Source organism: Stomoxys calcitrans, chromosome 1, assembly GCF_963082655.1.
Source record: "Stomoxys calcitrans chromosome 1, idStoCalc2.1, whole genome shotgun sequence".
Taxonomy (NCBI): Eukaryota; Metazoa; Arthropoda; class Insecta; order Diptera; family Muscidae; genus Stomoxys; species Stomoxys calcitrans.
In genome coordinates, this window is record NC_081552.1 from 130,869,051 (window position 1) to 130,877,570 (window position 8,520).

An 8,520-nucleotide genomic window follows, 5' to 3' on the forward strand; every position below is an offset into this window, starting at 1 on the left:
TTATGGGACCAAACAAAACTCCCTTCAAATCAGCCATGTTTGCCTACTATAGCAATAAGGGGCACAAATAATAGGTACTTGATAGTAGAAAACGAATTTGATATCCAATTTTGAGTCTAAGTGTTTGGGGGTCGTCTCACCGCTTTAAACTCCTCCTAAAACAATGGCAATTGGGGCTCACGATGCTGATATTTTTTCAGGGCGAAGTGCGTGGGTGGCCGCCCCACCCTACATGCCCCTCAAACTGGATATATTTGTGGATTATGGCAAATAGGGACTCAAATCTGGTATTTGTTTTATGGCCAAGTGTCTCAGGGACATGTCACCTCATAAACTTCCCCTAAACCATACATTTATACCGACTATAGCAATATGTAGCTTAAATGTGGTGTTTGAATGTAATATCCACTTTCGGGGCAAAGGTTTTGGCAACTCTAATCGAAAATGTCAGATCTCAGAGATGAGTGGGGCGATTTAAGCGAACTTCGGTTTGTTTATAACAACTCAAAAAAAGAAATTTGGTATCCTTATTTAGGGTGGGATATTTAGAAAGACCGCGCCACCTCTAAAACCCGCCAAATGGAAATATAAAACAAAAATGAGGCGCAAATGAAAGATATTTGAGACTAGATCACGAATCTGATATATGGGCGTCCACTTCATCCCAAAAAATACCCCCATACCGGATATATTTACCAACAATAGCAATATTAGGCTCAAATGAAAGGTATTTGGCAGTACGCATGGAGCACGAAACTGATATCCACATTGGGGCGAAATATCTGAAAGGCCGTACCAGTACCCCAAAACAGGACTTATTTCCTGCCAGTGTCAGTATAGCACTCATATAAAATAAGAGAGCGAAATAAGGCGCAGTGGAGCGGGCCCTGTCCAACTAGTCTTATATATAAAAATCAATTTGTGTTTGTATGTAGGTTTGTTTGCTTGTTTGTATGTTTGTGTGTTCCTTAGACAGCACAAGCACAAATTTGATATCAATATTCGGGAAAAGTGTCTATGGGGCCACCCCACCCCCCCAACACCACCCAAATACTAAGTATTTTCTGACTATTGCAATATGAGGCTCAAATAAGAGGGGTTTCAAAGTGCAATACGAATCCGATATATATTTTCAAGGCCAACTCACTGAGTGGCCACCCATCCCTCAAAACACCCCCCAAGCCGGTCATGTTTGCTGACTATGGAAGTATGGGGCTCAAATTAGAGGTATGTGGGAGTAGACTACGTATCTGATATCAATATTAGGGGCTAACTGTCTAGTGGACGTCCCACCACCATAACAACCCCCAAATAGGGCGTAGTTGCTCACCAAGACAATTTGGGGTTTAAAGAGAGTGGAACTAAATATTCATAGTTTTTATGGCCAATATCCCAAAACGGACATATTTGCTGACTTTTGCAATAAGGAGTTTAAATGAGATTAGAAAACGAATTTGCTATCCAATTTTGCGGCCAATGGCAATATGGGATTCAAATAAATGATATATGAGAATAGAGCACGTTGCTGATAAATTTTCAGTGCTTAGACTTTGGGAAACCACCCCACTCCCCAAAACACCCCTAAATCGGGCATATTTACCGACCATGTCAAAGTGGGGCTCAAATGAAAGGTATTGGGGCGTAGAGCAAGAATTGATACCCATTTTCGGGACCAATTTTCTGCGGGGTCTACCCCTTTCCCATACCCCACAAAAAGCTATTTTTTAGTGACCATCTCAATATGGGGCTCAAATAAAGGCATTTGGGAGTAGAATACGAATTTGATATCCAAATGTAGGACCATGTATTTAGGGCATCACCCCTTTCCTAAAACACTCCCAAACGGCAAAAAATTTTCGACCATGCCAATATGTGGCTCTTATGTAAGGTATTTGAGATTAGAAATCGAATTTTATAAGCTATTTTGGGGCCATGTGTTTTGGGGACGCCTCATCCTGTAAACTCCTCTTCAGCCAATGGCAATATGGGGTTTAAATAAATGATATTTGAGACAAGGGCGCGATGCTGATATTTTTTCAGGGCCAAGTATCTGGGGGACCACCTCTCCCCCGAAAACACCACTAAATCAGACATTATGAGAATATCGGGCTGAAATTAAGTATTTTAAGAATAGAGTAAACATTACATCCAAACTTAAATTCGTGGACCAATAAATATCATATGGGATTCAGATAAAGGCACTTATATTGTTTAACTGTTAGTCAAGCGATATACTATTTTCGTAACATAGTATTTCACTAAAAGATCTTTAATTGTCGAAAATAAATATTCCAAGGAAACTTTTGTTCCATATAAAGTAAAAGAAGGCGCAGCGGAGCGGTCCCGGGTCAGCTAGTTATTTATAAAATAGAAACTATATAAAATAATTTTACTAGTCATTTTGACTGATTTGTTTTTTTTAGTGTTAAATTACTACAACAAAGTGGAACTTTCCAAAAAATCGTTTTCTTGGTTTTGAAACCTGAGAAAGGTTTGATGTTTCTCGATGAAACGAGTTAAGAATTATAGAAATAACATCCGTTTACACTTTAATACAGTTGAGCATCGAAAATCTGGATAGTTCGGGGCTAGAAGCGATTATCGGATTAAAAATTTAAATTTCTTACTCGTTTTTTACAGAACATACATAATTTTTTGTTTCATTTAATTCGTGAAATCTTTTTATAACCACCGCCGAAGATGGGTACAAAAAGTACCGTTGTAAAAATCTAAGACGATCTACCCATGTCCGTTCGTCTGTACGTCTGTCTGTTGAATCAAGCTACAGTCTTTAAAAATTGAGATATTGAGCTGAAATTTTGCACAGACTCTTTTTGTCCATAGCCAGGCTAAGTTCGAATATGGGCTATATGTCCATATAGACCGATCAGAAGGTCTTAGACCCATAAAACCCCATTTATTATCCAAAATTGCTAAAATTTATGACAGTGAGTTGTGTTAGGTCACTCGACAACCTGGCAGGGATTGGTCCAGATTTGGATATAGCTGCCATATAGATCGATCTCTCGATTTAAGGTCTTGGGCCCATAAAAGGCCCATTTATTGACAGATTTCGCCGAAATTTGGGAAAATGAGTTATGTAATGTACTTCGAGATCCTCCTTTAATTTGGCCCAGATGGGCCCAGATTTTATAATAGCGGACATACAGACCCATCTCTCGATTTAAGGTCTTGGGCCTATAAAAGACGCATTAATCTTTCGATTTCGCCGAAATTAGGGACAGTGAGTTGCGTTAGTCCCTTCGACATCTCTCTTTAATTTGGCTTATATAGACCGTTCTCTCGATTTAAAGTCTTGGCCCCATAAAGGGCGCATTTGTTGCCCGATTTCGCCAAAGTTTGTAACAGTGAATTGTGTTAGGCTCTGTGACATCTTTCTGCAATTTGGCCGAGATCGCTCCAGATTTGGATATAGCTGCCATATAGACCGATCTCGCGATTTAAGGCCTTGACCCCATAAAAGATGCATTTATTGTCCGATGTCGCCGAAATTTGGGACTGTGAGTTGTGTTAGGGCCTTCGAAATCCTTCTTCAATTTGGCTCACATCGTTCGAATTTTAAATATAGCTGGAATATAGACCGATCTCTCGATTTAAGATCTTTTAAATATAGCTGGAATATAGACCGATCTCTCGATTTAAGGTCTTGGACCTATAAACGACGCATTTATTTTCCGATTTTCGCCGTTCTTTGGGATGGTGAGTTGTGTTAGGCCCTTCGACATCCCTCCTTAATTTGGCTCAGATCGGTTCAGATTTGGATATAGCTGTCATATAGATCGATATCTCGATTAAAGGTCTTGGGCCCATAAATGGTGCATTTTTTCCGATTTCGTCGAAATTGGACACGATGACTTATGTAAGGCTTTTCCAAATCCATGTCGTATATGCTTCAGATCGGTCTTTATTGGATACTAGCCATACCGGGCTCGCTCCGCTGTGCATGTGGGGGAAACTTCGCCCTGAATGTGGATTTCGAATTCGTGTCACTGTATCCTATGTCCGCTTATCACGCTGAACACCTGCGTTTGAATCCCGGCGAGAACATCGGATAAAATTTAAAGCGATTCTCCCCAAAGAGGTGTCGCAAAGTCTCTTATCATTGAGTTTAAACTTGAATCGGAAAGCATTCGTTGATGCATGAGAAGTTTGTCCTTCTCGGTTTCTGAGTAAATGTTTACTCCTCTCCCAAATGCCTTTCTATTGAGTCCTATGTTATCGTATTGGTAAATATTTCCGGTTTAGGGGGTATTTCGGGGAAGGGGGGGGCTACCCAGATACTTGGCCCTTATAGTAAATAAACGCTTCATGTTCTACTTTCAAATAAATTATATATGAGTCCCATAATGCCATGATCGGTAAATATGTTCTGTTTGAGGGTGGGGTGGTTCTTTGTCCCGAATACGATTCATTTTCCTTAAAATCAATCAATTTTCACGTCAATTAGCTTTTATATAATAGGGATGTATTTTCGGGTGGGTCAGTTCCCCAAACACATGGATCTTGACAATATTTTAATTAATCGCATTTTTCTTCAAAATTCTTTTTTCTGTAGAAACTGTTTGTATTTATTTCAATTCTATTTTATGTTATGGTAAAGATTGACACTTAAACTACCTAAAACACCAATTGTTAAGGATTGGAATGTTAATAAATAATGCCGCAAACAATCGCAAATAAATTCCTTCATTTTTATAACCTCCACCATTAGATGGGTGTATACTATTTTCGTCATTCTGTTTGAAACTACTCGAAATATTCGTCTGAGACCCCATAAAGTATCGATCATCGCGACATTTTATCGATCTAGCCATGTCCGTCTGTCTGTTCGTCCGTCCGTCCGTCTGTTTGTCGAAAGCACGCTAACTTCCGAAGGAGTAAAGCTACCCGCTTGAAATTTTGCACAAATACTTCTTATTAGTGTAGGTTGGTAGGGTTTGGTGTAGGGTTGGTATTGTAAATGGGTCATATCGGTCCATGTGTTGATATAGCTGCCATACAAACCGATCTTGGGTCTTGACTTCTTGAGCCTCTAGAGTGCGCAATTCTTATCCGATTTGAATGCATTTTTGCATGAATTGTTTTGTTATGATATCCAACAACTGTGCCAAGTATGGTTCAAATCGGTTCATAACCTGATATAGCTGTCATATAAACAGATCTGGGGACTTGACTTCTTGAGCTTCTAGAAGGCGCAATTCCTATCCGATTTGGCTGAAATTTTTCATGAAGTATTTTATTCTTACTTTCAACAATTGTGGCAAATAGGGTTCAAATCGGTTCATAACCTGATATAGCTGCCATATAAACCGATCTGGGATCTTGAATTCTTGAGCCTCTAGAGGTCGCAATTATTATCCAATTTGCCTGAAATTATGTACTACGGATCCTCTCATGACCATCAACATACGTGTTTATTATGGTCTGAATCGGTCTATAGCCCGATACAGCTCCCATATAAATCGATCTCTCTATTTTACTTCTTGAGCCCCCAAAGGGCGCAATTCTTATTCGAATTGGCTGACACAATTTTTTACACAGGTCTCCAACATGTAATCTAATAGCAGAGCAAACCTTTTCTTATATCCTTTTTTGCCTAAGAAGAGATGCCGGGAAAAGAACTCGACAAATGCGATCCATGGTGGAGGGTATGTAAGATTCGGCCCGGCCGAACTTAGCACGCTTTTACTAGTTTTATTTTTCTTTTTTTCAAGAGACCGATAGGTTGTTATACAATAACATAGATAAAGCCTGTATTATCAATTTTGACCACTCTGTCCTCTCTCTGTTGGTGTTGGCGTCTCCATTCAGTTGATCCAAGTGAGAACAGCCAATAGATGGCGCTAATAAATGTTAGTGCTACCATCGACAAAGGAAAGATATACACATTAAAATTGAACATGTTAATAAAATAACTTAAAAGTTATCCCTTCCATGTCGCCCTGGATCCTTGCGCAATCGCATATAATCGACTGAGAATTTGACATTTCTGCCAGCTGTTAAAGCTTTTTTGAACATATTGCTATATGTCTCCAGATTTCCTTTGTCTATGGTTTTTCCTTTTCCTTTGTCTATTGATTTCCTTTTTGTGCTACTCGCTTGGAGTGACTTAACGCCTATAACATTAATCATCATGTGGTAGTTGTCTATAACTGACTATATGACTACCTATTAAATAGTCATAATTTATATAGTCTTCAAATTGCAATATTATATTGCCGGTCTATATATTTGGTGCGATGGCGACAGTTCCTATTGACTTAACCATGTAAAACGTTTGAACAAAAAAGTGTTGGCCAGCAGCACGTCGTTTGGACTTGTCTGGGAAAAGAAGACTCCTTATCGATAAGTTAAAAATGGCGGCCACCTTGACGTTAAAGTTTGCCACACCTCCTATCGCACTGCACGTCATAACTTTGGGGGTATGACAGCCTACATTAATTTATGTCCCCAAATTAATTAAATCACACAGTGTCCTTATACCTTTAATTTAACCCCATATTGTCATGATTGGTGTACACAGCCGTTTAGGGGAGGGTGTCTTTAGGAGGGTTGTGTGCCACACCCATCTGCCGCTTGAGCACAAATTTGAATGACGCACTTCCCTTAAAAATATGCATCACCTGATCCCCCATTGTTTAAAGTGGTTAAATAAACTATTGGAGACGATTTTAGGAGGTAGAGCACCAGTAAGATTCGTGGACACAAAATTTAATGTCATATTCGTAATCTTCTCACAAATACTTTTCATTTGAGTCTCATTTAGCTATTATCATATAATATTTCCATTTGGGGGGCTTTTTTGGAGTGGGCCGACCCCAATTACTCAAACCTCATTTTTTATGTAATTTTCGTAATTTACTCCCGAATACCTTTAATTTGAGTCCCATATTATGTCTGTTTGGGTGAGTTTTGGGGATGGGGTGGCCCCCTTGTTATTTGGACGAAGGGGAAGTTGGTCTGCCGCCTATTCGCCTATTGCTCCTTCCAGACCGTATTCGTAATCTACTCCCGAAAACCTTTCATTTGAGTCCCATATTGTCCCGATCGGTCCACTTTTATTATTGGGTGTACTTTTGCCGTAAGGGTGAGGGTCTGCCCCCCTTGCGGTATCTGAAAAATGTATAGCATGTTGCTCCTTCCGGACCACTCCCCACAATCTGCGAAAATGTCAAAGAAAAGTTTTTAAGTCTATTGGGGGGTACACTCGACTAGTCGATTGTTCGTGGCCTTTCAAAAAATTGAACAATTAAAAATTACACAATTTCAAATAATCGCATAATTAAGGACGGTTAATCTATAAATCGTTTGGAAAATTTTTACTGCATTTTTAGGTCAATTGGGGAATATGTGGACACAATTTCTTTCGATTGTGATGATTTTGTAGAAGTACATTTACATTGGGCACTAAATCCAGATTTATGGCCTTTATTTATTGACAACTTTTACCATACATTAATAAATCCGGTGTTGCTGGATTTATTATTAAATCCCAAATAAAACCGATTTCATAGCTGAATAATCCATAACAGTACCAAAATATTCAACTGTTGTCAAAAATAGCGTATGGATGTGTGAGATATGCACATTCATGTACACATATCTACTTGTATCTGCTTGTGTATGTCACTTTAATCTCCAAAAACGCAGTTTAAACGGACAGGATTTGTTTTTGGATTTAGTTGAACCCAGGTCGTAAGAAATTCAATGCAAGTGTGCTACAAGATCTCAAAATATATTCCATTTTCTTTTGTTAGACATATTTTTCGATTAATCGACAACCTCTTTCGGTCTTGTTCGGTTAATCGTGAACCTGAATTTTCAAATGAACGATTAATCGAATAATCCAAAACTACAAATAAATGTATACCCTAGAGTCTAACAAATAAACAAACAGATTCATTTATATATATATATATTTTTTTTTTTTTTTATACCCTCCACCATAAGATGGGGGGTATACTAATATCGTCATTCTGTTTGTAACTACTCGAAATATTCGTCTGAGACCCCATAAAGTATATATATTCTTGATCGTCGCGACATTTTATGTCGATCTAGCCATGTCCGTCCGTCCGTACGTCCGTCTGTCTGTCGAAAGCACGCTAACTTCCGAAGGAGTAAAGCTAGCCACTTGAAATTTTGCACAAATACTTTTTACTAGTGTAGGTCAGTTGGTATTGTAAATGGGCCATATCGGTCCATGTTTTGATATAGCTGCCATATAAACCGATCTTGGGTCTTGACTTCTTGAGCCTCTAGAGGGCGCAATTCTTATCCGATTGGAATGAAATTTTGCACGACGTGTTTTGTTATGATATCCAACAACTATGCCAAATATGGTTCAAATCGATCTATAACCTTATATAGCTGTCATATCAACCGATCTTGGGTCTTGATTTCTTGAGCCTCTAGAGGGCGCAATTCTTATCCGATTTGAATGCATTTTGGCACGTAGTATTTTGTTATGATATCCAACAACTGTGTCAAATATGGTTC